The 15608-nt window shown below is 40.0% G+C and overlaps 1 protein-coding gene across 1 annotated transcript in view; it reads right to left on the minus strand.

The window, feature by feature from the left end:
• EFL1 (elongation factor like GTPase 1) overlaps positions 1-15608 on the minus strand; it is a 601029-nt gene that overhangs the window by 363000 nt on the left and 222421 nt on the right. The window lies entirely within an intron of this gene.

Raw genomic sequence — 15608 nt, forward strand, 5'->3', positions numbered from 1 at the left:
AGCGGCACAATGTTGGATGTGGGGAAAGTAGATAGTTTGTCTTTGTAAACATTTTTCTTAACAAAAAGGGGATGATTATAAAAGCAGAACTTTACTGAAAAAAAGAGCTTTAGATCTGTTAGCATGTGATGACAAAATAATTTAAAACAAATGCGATTATTGTACGGAGGTCACATGCTGAATCAGACTGAACCTTCTTCAGAACATTCTGGCAGCGTTGCTGTTATTTAAACATTATATATATATATATATATATATATATATATATATATATATATATATATATATATATATATATATATATATGCTGTTCACAGATGGTTTAAATATTGGATAATTTTCCTTAAATCTGGGCTTACCTCGAATAGGTTTTATATTTATCTGACTTTCAGACATAAAGTCTGTAAAATGTGAAATATATCTTTACTACACGGTCTGCTTTTTCCAAGTATTTATATGAAGCATAAATAATAAAATAACCGTTATGTTCCTCTCATATTATTTCTATGCTGGCTGTTTACTCATAATTACATTGAATTACTATTACCAGACCTAGTTTTAACAGTACTGAATCAACAGGGAGACTCTGGAAAACATTTGTAATATATTTGCTATTTGCCCTTCATGTCCCCCAGATAGTCCAGAATGGGTAGCAGAATGTTAAAGTAGAACTATAGGAAAAACTATTGTTTTCATTTTGAATAGAGTAACGGAGGGTTATAACCCGTCAAGACTTTTTTTCTGCCGTGTCCCATTGTGGAGATTTCCCTTCACTTCCTGTCCCATAGCCAAACAAGAAGCATGAGGAAATCCCTCAAAATTAGGGGAATCCCTTGGGGACTCCCAGGTCACCAGAGCCAATGTCCCTATTGGAAGATTTCCCCTCTATTACTTTTTTGGGGACAACTCAAAATTTGGGATTTTCTTTTACTTTCAATGATAATAGTAAACAGGATGAACAGAGAAGGTGAATCCCCTTAACGATGCCACAGACATCAATACACAATGACAGATTATACAGTATTTTATTATACAGTATTTATAAAGCGCCAATGGTTCGCTCAGCGCTGTACATTACAAAGGGGGACAGAACATGTGACAGAACAATACCAATACAATGCAAAACATGAGGAGATCGAGGACCCTGCTCTTTTGAGCTTACAATCTAGGAGGGGGGGATGGTGGCACAGGAGGAGATAGCTGTGGGGGATGGAGTGGTGGGAAGAGTGGAGGAGGTCGGCAAGTTAGGAGGGGGTGGTGTAGGCTTCCCTGAAGAGATGGGTTTTCAGGGTGCGCCTAAAGGAGATGAGAGTAGGTGATAATCTGATGGGTTAGGGCAGGGAGTTCCAGAGGATGGGTGACACCCTGGAGAAGTCCTGGAGGCGGGCATGGGAGGAGGAGACCAGGGAACTAGAGAGAAGGAGGTTTTGTGAGGAGCGGAGTGTGCGTGCTGGGCGGTACTTGGATATTAGGTCAGTGATGTAGTACAGGGCAGTATGGTGGACAGCTTTGTACGTCAGTGTTAGGATTTTGAATTTGATCCGTTGCGCAATCGGAAGCCAGTGCAGGGAATGGCAGAGGGGGGTGGCGGAGATGTAGCGGTTGGAAAGGTGAATGAGTCTGGCAGCCATATTCAGGATCGACTGAAGCGGGGATAGCCAGCGGCGAGGCAGGCCAGTAAGGAGGGAGTTGCAGTAGTCGAGTCGTGATATGATGAGGGAGTGGATGAGCTGTTTAGTGGTTTCTGGGGTTAGGAACGTGCGTATTTTGGCGATGTTGAGGAGGTGGAGTCTGCACGAGTTTGTTAAAGATTGGACTTGGGGCTGGAAGGATAGGTTGGAGTCCAGAATGACACCAAGTACTCTGGCCTGCGGGGTGGGTTTGATGGTGGCGTTGTTGGATGTGACGGAGAAGTCAATGGGGGGGTGGTGTCCGGGCTGGGGGGAAGACAAGAAACTCGGTTTTGGAGAGGTTCAGTTTAAGGAAGTGGAGCGACATCCAGTCTGATATGTCGCTCAGTAGGTGTGTGATGATCTAATTTCTCTCCATTCTATCCAAATCTATCTAAAAAAAAAAGATTTGCCTTTAGGTATACTTTAAAATACATCCATCGCCAAGGTAGGCTAAATTTCCCAACCACTTTAACACTATTGCACTATTTGGACAGAGACACTGATCTGTATCTTACAGTACACTGTGTGCACAATTATTACGCAGGGAGTATTTTGACTAATTCATCACTTTTATGCATATCGTCCAAGTCCAAGCTTTATAAACTTGAATGTGTATGCTAATGAGGGAGGCTATGGCCTAAGGAGATCAACACCCTATATCAAGGTGTAGAACGCTGAAACCCAACCACCACTGAAAAAGACCCATAAGTTGAAATGTCAAGACTGGGCCAAGAAATATCTGAAGAAAGATACAAGTGCCCATAAATATAAAACACTATACACTCATATTTAATGGTGCAGAGATACTGTGGTCAACACACTTGTCATTTCCGGGTCATGTTGTGACATCATATCCGGTTCTAGCTATTGGAACGCATGCTGGCTCCAGGGAATGGAGTAGTGGTGATTGTCATAGGCAGTGTGTACTGGTGCCAAGTATCTGGGTACTATTAAATGTGAGTGTATAGTGTTTTATATTTATGGGCACTTTTATTTATTTAATAAACACAGCACAATGATAACCTTTATTCTTTGGTGCGCATAATTCATTTCCTGAGGGGGAATTGCAAGTCCCACTGGGCTGGAAGTGTCTGAAGAAAGGGAATAATTACCAGTCTACCATACCATTAGTAAACTTCTTCACTTTCAATATGAGACTGCAATGCAAGAAGAAAAAATATTCTCATCATGTGTATGGGGTTTAAAGGGGAATTAATATACAGGAAATTATCTGCTTTGAGCAGTGGTTAGGTTGGGGTGTGATAGACATTTTTGTCTGCAAGATGGTTTCATATACTTTGATCTGTCTGACACTTGGCTTGGTCCAGCTCAACTTTACTGAAACAAAAATCTTTCCCACTGTCGGTATTGCTGGTTTGATTCTTTTGCTTGCTGACAGAAGCAACTGCTGTTACTACTCGGCTGCTTTGTACAAACTGAAAGTGGCTGGAGTTGCTCTGTCCTAGTTCTCTATTATTTCCCAGTGCATTCTGGGATAAAGGAACCCCCAGCTACTCAAGCCTTGAGAAAGGGCGTGGGGCTTCTAAAATGCAGAGGGGCCAGTTCCCACACCCAACATCACCTTGCTCGTCTTACAGCTCGTCAGCCACTGACACTTGACACACTCACTCAGGCTGGACACTATTTTACCACGTAAGCTCCGGTTCACAGATAGGAGAATTGGATGCGTTTTGAACCGCATCCGATTCGCATGATATGTGAACCAAACTGGCTTTCTATGGAGCCAGTTCACATATGTGCAGACTGAACGCAGTTTTTAAATAGACGATTTTCAGTCTGGTTCAGGTGCAATATCATGTGTCACATTTTGCACCTGAACCGCTGCATGAAACTGCACTGGACGTCTTTGAAAAATCACACTGAAATCGGCCCACACATATGTGAACCCAGTCTAAGTGTTCTATGTTTCAATAAACGTTGATTTTTTTATTCTACTAACTCCAGAGCCCTGTATGTGCCTTCTATCCTAATGAAAATTACCCGCTGCTTAATATTTAACACGACAAAACAGAACACTACTGCTCATGTGAGAGCAGCAATGTGTGGTGCCATTGTAATATTCATGGCAGGCGTTGAAGGGCAGTTATGTGACTTTAAAGTAAAGTTAGGTCCATATATATTTGGACACAGGCACAATTGTAATTTTTTTTCAGGTATTTTCAAGATATAGTTATATAATGGATATGGGCTGAAAATGCACACTCTCAGGTTTAATTTGATTGTATGCAAGTCCAAATTGGAGGAAGGGTTTAGGAATTACCGCTCTTAAGAGTAGCCATCCCTCCTTTTTCAAGGGACCAAAAGTAATTGGACAATTGCATCAAAAGCTGTTTCATGGCCAGGTGTGGGCTACTCCTCTGTTATTTCTTCGTTATTTCAATTAAGCAGGTAAAAGGTCTGGAGTTGATTCTAAGTGTGGTATTTGCATTTGAAATCTATTGATGTGAACCTACATCATGCGATCAAAGGAGCTGTCCATGCAAGTAAAACAGGCCATTGTAAGGCTTCAAAAACAAAACAAATGCATCAGAGAGATAGCAGCAACATTAGGAGTGGCCAAATCAACAGTTTGGTACATTCTGAGGAAAGAAGAATGCACTGGTGAGCTCAGCAACATAAACAGGCATGGACATCCACAGAAGACAACAGTGGTGGATGATTATAGGATCCTGCCTATGGTAAAGAAAAACCCATTCACAACATCCAGAAAAGTGAAGGACACTCTCCAGGAGGTGGGTGTATCATTGTCAAAGTCTACAATCAAGAGAAGACTTCACGAGAGCAAATACAGAGGGTTCACCACAAAGTGCAAACCATTCATAAGCCTGAAGAATAAAAAAGCCAGATTAGACTTTGATCCAAAACACACTGCAAAAGCAACCCAGGAGCTTTTGGAGGAAAAGAAGGGGAATATTCTGCAATGGCCGAGTCAATCACCTGATCTCAACCCAATTGAGCATGCATTTCACTTGAAGGCAAAACTAAAGGCAGAAAGACCCACAAACAAAGAACAACTAAAAACGGATGCAGTTAGAGCCTGACAAAGCATCAGAAAGGAGGAAACCCAGTCTTTGGTAATGTCCATGGGTTCCAGACTTCAGGCAATCATTGCCAGTAAAGGATTCTCAACAAAATATGAAAAATGAACATTTTATTTATGATTATATTCATTTATTCAATTACATTTGAGCCCCTGAAAATGGAGGGACTGTGTATAAAAATGGTTGCAGTTTCTAAAGTTTGTACTTGATATTAACGTTCAACCCCTTGAACTAAAGCTGAAAGTCTGCACTTCAAATTCATTTGGATTGTTTTGTTTTAATTTATTCTGGTAGCATACAGAGCCAAAAGTATGAAAATTGTGCCTGTGTCCAAATATATATGGACCTAACTGTATAAGCAAACCCTCACCTTGTAAAACAACCCATTCAGTTTAAAATAGAAATCAAAAGCAAAACATTTAGTGGGGAAAAAATTATTTGATCCCCTGAAGATTTTGTAAGTTTGCCCACTTACAAAGAAATTAAGGGTATAATTTTTATCATAGGTGCATTTTAAAGAATAGAGACAGAATATCAACCAAAAATCTAGAAAAAAAAAACACATGATACAAATGTTAATTGAGTAGCAGTTCAATGTGTAAAATAAGTATTTGATCCCCAGGCAAAACATGACTTAGTACTTGGTGGAGAAACCCTTGTTAGCAAGCACAGAGGTAAGAGGTTTCTTGAAGTTGGTTACCTGGTTTGCGCACATCTCAGGAGGGATTTTGGTTCACTCTTTTTTACATATCTCCTTTAAATCCTTAAGGTTTCTTGGCTGTTGCTTGGCAACTTGAAGTTTCAGCTCCCGCCTTAACTTTTCAATAGGATAAAGGTCTGGAGACTAGCGAGGCCACTCCATGACCTTAATGTGCTTCTTCATGAGCCACTCCTTTGTTGCCTTGGCGATATGTTTTGGGTCATTGTCATACTGGAAGACCCATCCATGACTCATCTGGCTGAGGAAAGAAGGTTCTCATCCAAGATTTTACAACACATGGCCCTGCCCATTGGCTGCTCAATGTGGCAAAGTCAGCCTGTACCTTTAGCAGAGAAACAGCCCCAAAGCATAATGTTTCTACCTCCGTGCTTGACTGTAGGGATGGTGTTCTTAGGGTCATATTCAGCATTTTTCTACCTCGAAACATGGCGAGTCACGTTAATGCCAAAGAGCTCAATTTTACTCTCATCCGAACACAGCACCAATCCTTCTCTAAATCATTTAGATGTTCATTGGCAAACTTTAGACGGGCCTGTACACGTGCCTTCTTGAGAAGGGGGACCTTGCGGGCGCTGCAGGATTTCAATCCATGGCAGCGTATTCTTTAACCAACAGTTTCTTTGGTGACTGTGGTCCTGACTGCCTTGAAATCATTCACAAGTTCCTCCCTTGTAGTTCTGGGCTGATCTCCCACTTTTCTCATGAGCATCCTTACCGCAAGAGGCAAAATCTTGCACGGAGCTCCAGACCAAGGGCGATTCATGGTTATTTTGTATTTCTTCCATTTGCGAATATTCGCTCCAACAGTTGTCTCACAAAAATTCTTGCTGATGGTCTTGTAGCCCATTCCAGCCTTGTGCAGGTCTACAATCTTGTCCCTGATGTCCTTTAACAGCTCTTTGGTCTTGACCATGGTGGTGAGATTTGAAAGGAAGAAAGAGATTCTGTGGACATGTGTCTTTTATATACATTATGAGCTGTCGTTAGCAGCAGCTTCTTAAATTGACAAGACTAATCTGTGTACCACATGAGCATATAGCCAGTCTCTGGGAGCCAGGATTATTGCTGATTGGTAGGGGATCAAATACTTATTTTACAAACTGCAAATCAATTTATAACATTTGTATAATGTGTTATTTCTGCATTTGTGGTTGATATTCTGTCTCTATCATTTAAAACACACCTATGATAAAAAATTATAGACCCTTCATTTCTTTGTAAGTGGGCAAACTTACAATATTTGTAGGAGATCAAATAATTATTTTCCCCACTTTATATATGCGTCTAAAAAAATTAGAAATACCTTTTTTTTATCCTTTTTAGAAGACATCACATACCCTCTGTTCTCAGCTGCATGTGAGCTGGGGGAGGAGAAATGGCAGCACACTGATCTTCCCAGTAAATGGTTGTGCAGGGACGTGAGGCATGTCAGCACAAGCCTGATCACTGGAGGAGAGCAGGCTGAGTTCCCAGAATAGCTAGAAAACTAACCATGCTAAGCTCTTATGCCTAGTGTGGTCAGTTTTTAATAGGAAAGCAGAGGGACAGGCAAGAACACCCGGAATTTCACACAAAGGAAATAATACAAAGAGAACAGGAGATTTTTTCATGCACATACATGGTACAGCAGTCACATGACAAGAATAGGAAATGTTGGATTTACATATTCTTTAAAAATGACAAATAATTGTCGTGCAAACATAGGGTATTGGCACACGTGTGAATGAGTCCTTAAAAGGTAACTGAAGGTTTGTCATATGCATTCATTGTATTGCCTTTGTTCATTTTAACATGTGGCATAAGACCAAAATTCTGAGCTGTATGTCCATCTGTGATGAGCGTTTGTTTCAATATAATTTTTGTATGCCAGGTCTTATTTTTTGCGTTTGTATGCATAAAGTTTTATATAGTTAACATAAAGAATGGCCTATTAAAAGACAGGTACACATGATCAAATGCTACTGTCTGAGGAATTTTTTTTAGTGATCTAAGAAAAACAAAATCATCATTTTTATTTGCCATTATGGCCTTTGTTTGAAACAGATTTTTTTTCCGCTTTACTTGATCTTTAATGATTTATTAGCATTCCCACAGTCCACGCCATGCAGAGCCCTTTCCAGTTAAAATCAATGCTGTGTGTGTTAGAGCTTAAATGACCAAAAGCAGGATATTCTGCAGGATTTAAGTTCTCACCAATGACCACATTGTAATGTTCGTTTCCTCAATTTATAGCTCTCACATCAAAACAGTTCTTTGATCATTAAAGCCTGCTAAAGACCAAAGGTAGCATGGAACATCTTGTTAGGCCCTAGCACATTCTGCCTTATTAGTAACCACCTACAGAAAGCCCAAATTGCGTTAGCGGATGAAAATAACATTGAGCATTTAGTAGGTTGGTAGCTACACGGTTAAACCTAGGAAATACACTCACCCGTGATTAAACCTTTTTTCACTCACTGACCATTTAATTGCAAAGGTCAATGTTACCAATCTGCAAAGCATATTTACTAATTTGCAGCATCATTTGTAAGAAATGTCTCTACACGGCTACAGAAACACACTTTAGCTTCCTTTGAAGTAGTAAAAGCCATTACTATATAACAGGAGTCCCTGCTAACCGCCATGACAAATGCAGAATACTCCTTGCTACTGTGTTAGTCTCCTTGGCGTGTGGGGGGGAAAGATTGTGTCATTTTGTTCCCGCTAGGGAATACCAGCTATTGAATAAGAAGCAGTGGCCGTGTGTGCTTTGCTCAGACATGGTCCTCAGAGAGGTAGTATTGACTCCACATGACAAAATCACTTTGTTGCCTCTAAGCGCTGCTTTGTGAGGTCAGGGGTGATTTACCGATCCCAAGTCAAGGTTCAAAATTAACTATTGCAACTGCACACTGGGATGAATTGTGCCATTGTTCCATATTTCTAGGACAAAAGCATTGCGATGGAAAATGATTCAACATTTACCCATTTTCCAAGCTTACTGGGTCGTTCTACCTAAGGCTAGTAAAAGACAAGTAGTTGTCTCATCAATTTCAATAAAAGATCGGTCCATTCTTGGCAAAATGACTGCTCTCCCAAAGCTGATGCAACTTTTTCTTAGATGTGTTAAAGGCTCACCTTTGGGAACATGTTACATATTCCACCAGTTTTTAGGGTGGAACATGTAACATGTTCCCAATGCTGCAGCCGCAACCTGTACCCCTCCCCCCGTGACAGAAGTACAGGGAGAAATTCAGCACACTAGCTGTCAGTGTGTAAAAACAGCTTGGCCATTTGGGGCTCCACCCACATGGCCACATCATTCATTCACTGAGTTCCATGAATGAATGAACTATAAGTCCTGACAGCCTTTGTGGCTGTCGGCTTGTAGTTCCCAATCAAGTACCACAGCGCTGTGGGGCGCTTGGTAGTTCATTGAATCTTCTTGTCAGTATATCTGTTTGCCTGTACATCCTGCATGGGCAACCAGATATACTGACAGGTCTGCAGGAGACCTTCATGGCACTAGCGATCTGCTGATCACTGGTGCAATGCTTTCCAGGCTCCCGCTGCCAAAAATAATAAATGCACATTTTTTTTACCTGCAAAACAATGTGTTTATTATTATTATTATTATTGTGCAAAACGTGAACTTATCCTTTAAAAGAAAAAAAAAATAATACTTATCCTTAATTGTCACAAAGCTTTTCTAACAAACATTAGTAGTAATCTTTCTGACCAGTACAGGGGACTTCTTCATGAAGTCATTCATTCACTTGTTCCTTAAACCTTACAGTGCCTTATTCTTTCCCTCAAAGCATTAGACTTCGTGATGAGGAATATTTTTTTTTTAACATTTCACCTTTTGCAAAAAAATATAAATTGCACACATTTTGCTAAATCTTCCTCCTGCTCAGGCCTATGCATCCTGGTTTGGACCTTCAGTCGGAGGAGAGTAGAACCGCATGATCCTGTAAGCAAGGGGAAGTTTGTGGGTACCAAATGTTAACTAAGTTTGGTCCATGGCCTAAAATGTGGAGTTAGCTTTTAAGATACGCAGATCAATAAACTAACCTTTACACAGCAGTCCAAAAGTAATTCTAGCGAGTCAAAATTGTCACTATAGCGGCTCTGCTGAACCTGTCTTTATGATCACAGAAAAATACCCTGAGCAAACACAAGACTAGCGATGCCAAGCAGGTGAGTGTGGTGGTAGACTGGCAGTACCTGTAAGAGCAAGATTTCCAGGATGAGTTCTGTTCCAGTACTACTAAGCTGTCCTAAGAGTTCAACATTAAAGAATAATTTCACTTTAAAATAAATAAATGCAGTTTTTTTGCAGGTAAAAAAATTTGCATTTACTATTTTTTTGTGTAGGAGAATGGAAAGCACTGCACCCAAGATCAACTTATCATGAGTGCAATGCAGGGCTCCTGCAGACTGTCCTACAGGCAGGCAGTTGTACAATGACAAAAAGAATCAATTAACTACCTAGAGTGCTCAACAGCGCCTTGGTAGTTCCCTGAAGAAGCGGGCTCTGTCTCACGAAATGCATTGGAATCTTAAAACAAAGTACCTACTCATGGTTTCAAGTGGAAATTACATGTCTATATGGTTATTAACCCCTATGATATTATATGTTTAGGTGTTCTATACTAATTCAAATACAATTACTTGTTTCCATTGTTAGCCATGCACCATCATGTCCATCACTGTTTACAGCTTAGCCTTTATGTCCTGACGCCTTTTGCGTCTAGGACATCAGCAACAATTACTGTGGCCAGGTCTTATTTATTGTATTCTGTTTTATGTTTTTCTATGTATATGTCAGATGACCATGCTGTTGGTGGTTTTTTAACCTAATAAAAGATGCTCAATTATATATTCTGTCCTTACATTTTTGTTTAATTTACGATTATTGTTACGGTTTGATACCTCTAAAGCCCCACTAGTTTCCTTGGTTAGGGTCTTTTTCAACAGTCGGTACTTGTAGTTCATTCATTTACAGAACTCTGTGAATGAATAACGCAGCAGAGCCCTGAACGGCTGTGCTCTTTTCAAATTGTGACTGCGGGTGTACGGAGTAGGTCCCTGGCCTGCTGTCACAGGGAGGGGGGGGGATCAGGCAGTGGCTGCAGCAGCATGTTACATATTCCACCCTTAAAATGGGTAGGACACGTAAAATGTTTCCAAAGGTGAACTTATCCTTAAGGATATCGATACTGGATACTATCAAGGGTTATTTTTAAAAATATACCATGTGTAGGCTGCCATTGCTTAACTTTTTAAAATGCTAGTTATCAATTTACTGGAGCCAGACAGGCAAATAGCATGCTCAGAGGGAAAAGTCCACAATGGAGGCATGTATATCACCACAGGCTTCCTTTAAGAAGACACCACAAAGGGCCATAAAGTGTTGTAACCAAAGTCAATTAATTATAGTAGCAGTTTAGCAAAATTAGACAGATTTAGCAATTTGTGAGCAGTGGTTATGCCCCAAAACTCTATGTGCCATACTATTAAATTTATCCTAATTCCTCATGGCTTTAGAACATGTATAAACAAAGCAACTAGAATGTTAAAACTGCAATTAAATGGCTATTTAAAAAAGCATACAAATAATGAGATTCCCTTCTGTTGCAATAATCGTCCATATTTACATTTTAAGCAACTGAAAATATCAAGTTGCCCCAAAGAGATCTGCTCTAGCTCTGGAAAGAGACCGCCTTTAAAAAAAAGAAATAAGAACTTTGCACATCTGGAAGAAATTTCAACTTTCCATGACACGGTTTAAGTTTTGGAAACTTAATTTCCAATATATTTCACATCAACAGATGGCAGACAAACAGGTCCTATTTTTAGCTCATTGTATCTTTTGATTGGACGTTTACAAAATGCCACAACATATAAGAATCAGACTCTGGAAACATTTAAATTCATCCCTGTATAAAATCAAAACAGGCAATGTGATCTCCCAACAATTATCTGTTCTATTTCATTGTACTCTCCTGAGGAAACTCGTCTTGGAAGCATCATGCTAAAATATAATCCCAGTTAATCACATGAACACCATAAATAATATTAATATATGTATTTTGTTTCTGAAGCCCAGTGGATCATGTTATCAAAAGATAAAATGCATTTTAAAAATTACACAGATTTTCCATTTTAACCGCAAATGAGGAAGACCTATTCGGTTGAGGAATCATACGTAACAGACCAAAACCCTAATAAAGTGATGGTTTGGACATAGTCTGACAGCTTAAAGCAAACCTGTGGATGGCTGCATGCTTTGCTGACTTTGTTTTAAAGTACACATTGTACATATCACAAGGCAGTGGGGGATAGGAGAATAGTGACGTGTTTCGTGGCCGCCAGGCCCTTAGTCGTAATGACCAAGTACCTGGCGGGTGCGAAACATGTCAAGATTCTCTGGTCCTCCACTGCTTTGTGATATGTACGAATTCTACTTTACAATCAAGTCATCAAAGAGCACATCCGGAGTATTCCTTGTGATTGTGCAGCAGCTGATGAGCTAGGCTTGCACCTTTTACAGATGGCGTGCAGTGATTAGCAGAGTGAAGGAACAGCAACCTGGATCGGGGTAAGACTTGGCCCTTTACAACCGCCTAGTCCCATCCAACAATGGAGTACGCAGATTTTCAGTTATGGAAGAACATGTGACTTACTCTATGTGAAAGCTCTGGGACAATCTACACTGTTGCATGATGAGTTCATAGCCCATTGTAACCTATGACTCCAGTGACTCGTAGCTGACGCGAAGCTCTCCCTTCACCAATGATGGCAACACAGGGTAGCATAATGAAGCCAAGTATACATATCTCTAGAAGTCCCCCTTAAAATGAACCTGAGACCTGTCATATTATTAAATGGCTTAAAACAAAATATCGTCATATTTGTTTCTACCATAGGGAAACACATATGCTCTGCATTGTTAGGGTCATTTTCATTAGGATACAAAGGGCATTTACTACACTTCTGTCAACAAAGGTGGGGCAACCACAGACTTGTAAGTAACTGAACCTAATTTAGGGAGGTTTTAAAAGACCTCTTTCTGCCATTTGATAAGTAAGGTACCCAAGAAATTCTTTGACAAAAAGTTCACCCTGCATTTAACTTGGTCTAATACAAAAATATATATATAATTTTATTTGAATTCTAATTACATTTGTTGGTAAACCTAATCACCAGTTTCCTAATTTTATCCTGCTCTCCATCCAAAAAATGACTGCCAGTGCTCCTAGGCTCAAAGGCGGCGAAAACAATTGGGCAACTCCACAGCCAATTGAACAATATATCAGCAGACTTTTCTAAGTCTGCAGGCCCCAAGCACTCACCTAGACCACCTTGTGAGTAATCCAGCTTTGCACCTCTTACTTATGCTCTAAAGAGCTATGATGGTGCCTCTCCAAATTATGCAATAGCAGAAATAGGATTATAAGCTCACCAGCCACTTTATTAAATACACTTGTTCAATTGCTTGGTAACACAAATTGCTAATCAGGCAATCACATGGCAGCAACTCATTGCATTTAGGCATCTAGATGTGGTGAAGACGACTTGCTGAAGTTCAAACCGAGCACCAGAATGGGGAAGAAATGTGATTTAAGTGACTTTGAACATCGCATGGTTGTTGGCGCCAGATGGGCTGGTCTGAGTATTTTAAAAACTGCTGATCTACTCGGATTTTCATGCACAACCATCTCTAGGGTTTACAAAGAATGGTCCAAAAAAAAGAAAATATCCAGTTAGTGGTAATTGAGTGGACGAAAACTCCTTGTTGCTGTCAGAGGTCAGAGGAGAATGGGCAGACTGGTTCAGCTTTGACATTCAGATGGTACGGTCAGAATTTGGCGTAAACATGAAAGCATGGATCCATCCTGCCTTGTATCAACGGTTCCGGCTGGTGGTGGTGTAATGGTGTGGGAGATACGTTCTTGGCACTAGCAAGGTGTACCTAATAAAATGGCTGGTGAGTGTATATAACCATGAGCAACACTTCATAAGTACAACAAAAGTTCCTGATTGTTCAGCAGTTAACCTGTTGATAGAACATTTTTTGTACATGTTGTTTAACCTCCCTGGCGGTATGATTATTTCAGATTTTTGGTGCTGAAAGCGGTACCATTTTTTTGCATGGAAATATGTATTTTTTTTATTGTAGGCTGTAATTTTTAGGAAAAACTCACTGAAATCTGTCCGAACAAGAGTCTAGTAAACATCCCGGGTATGATAAAATTTGAAACACAAAATCATAAATTATAATTTAATAAATAATCATAAAAATAATATAAAAATAATAAAAAATTTAATTCAATAATATAATCAAACCAAAAACACTGAAATGTGAAATATAGCGCCAAGTTCACACATCTCTGAGCAAAGTTGCAAAATCGTTTTCAGTGTCTGATGACGAATTTCCCCCACGAATCATTATCACTCAATTCTGCAAGTGGTTCTAATTTACTATCGCTGTTCTCTAGCTGATCTACACCGCTTTTGACCTAAAGGGACACTTTTTGGACGCCATGGACATTTCTCAGTTTCCAGGCAGAAAGAACAGACAAAATGCAGGCAGGGCACAGGACAAAGCACTAGGGACAAAATGTATGTGAAATTGGTTGAAACAGCAATGTTTTACTATGAAAAATGTAAAAAAAAAAAAATGACATTTTTTAAAATTTTTAAATTTCCCGCCGCCGGCGGCGCCCGTACGTCCCGACGTCACAGGGACAGGACACAGAAGCCGGATGCCGGCATCGGCCGGAGGAGATGGCCGGGGACGCTGCAGGGGACACATCGTGGGAGCGCAGGGTAAGGTAAGTGAAGACAACATGCCGGAGCAGTGCCGCAGGGTAAGCCCGAGTGTAGCTCGGGGTTACCACTTTTGGTACTGAAATGTTACCCCGAGCTACACTCGGGAATACCGTCAAGGAGGTTAAATGGTATCACCCATTAGAAATGAAAGGGTGAGATATAATGTAAAAATCCAGCTGCTAAGCAATACACAATCTAAGCAACCTGGATAAATTATGGTACCCTCCCCCCTCCCCCCCATACTTATCGCACTTTGAAAGCATCATACATAAAATGTGTAAACTCTTTATTTGTCAACACGCCATTGTTGCAAAACAGTTATATTGAACATTTTACCATATCACTATTAAAGGATGTTGTGCATAAGTTAAACAGGGATCCTGGTTGATTACAGAGATGTCTTCAAGCGTGTTTCGGAGCCATATAGCTCCTTCCTCAGGGATATCAGACACTCTGTGTAAAGGTGACATAGTAACATGAAAGACCCAAAACGTAAATGAATTTTCAATCATAAAAACAAGCTTCAGGATTATCAGCATCTCCCAGCCAGGGCACCTATGGGCTCCAGGCACCTAGAATTCCCATCTAGATAGAACACAAGGGTCACCTAGATCACATTATACTTCTGGGAAATCTCAATATCCTCGGAATGGATATATTGGCACCTACATAGATAAGCCATAGACCATATATTTGAATGGGTCTAAACAAATCTCTGTCCAATCATACCTTGTGCCCCATCACAAACAGAATCATAGCATAGTCATGAGACATCATTGTTGGCACCTCGGAGTCAGGAGTATCGATCAGTATCAATCTAAGCAACCTAAACCATAATGTGTCTGGACATCGTTACAGAATATCTGTGCCATTACACAATGTACATGAAAAACACAATCCACATATGACATATAGAAAAAAAACCCATTGAACCTAAAGAATTTAGCAAAAAGAAAAAAAATAAAAAGAATAAATATGGCAAGTGATGCTGTCTACACCTGAAGGGCTCCAGGTGGAGTCTTGCTCGTGGCTAAAGTGTGGAACATTACTCATCATTTGTAACAATTTTATAGTACAAGAAACAAGACAGATGGAGGCAGTGCCAAACCACTTAAAACACACAGTGATTGAAGAAAAAAAACAGGGTTTTTTTTAGGGTTAATACGTTAAGAATCTATTACTGTACTAATATGGGCGGTTAAACACTTTTTTAATGAGTTTTTGAAGCACAACACTAAAGATAATGTTCTGTTAACTGCAGAATCTGTAGCAGAAGTTTGTGGCAATTTACACAAATTAGAAAATAAATAAAATAAAATATGCATAAAGACATAC

Source organism: Staurois parvus, unplaced genomic scaffold, assembly GCF_062004578.1.
Source record: "Staurois parvus isolate SC_StPar_1 unplaced genomic scaffold, SC_StPar_1.0 ptg000168l, whole genome shotgun sequence".
Lineage (NCBI taxonomy): Eukaryota > Metazoa > Chordata > Amphibia > Anura > Ranidae > Staurois > Staurois parvus.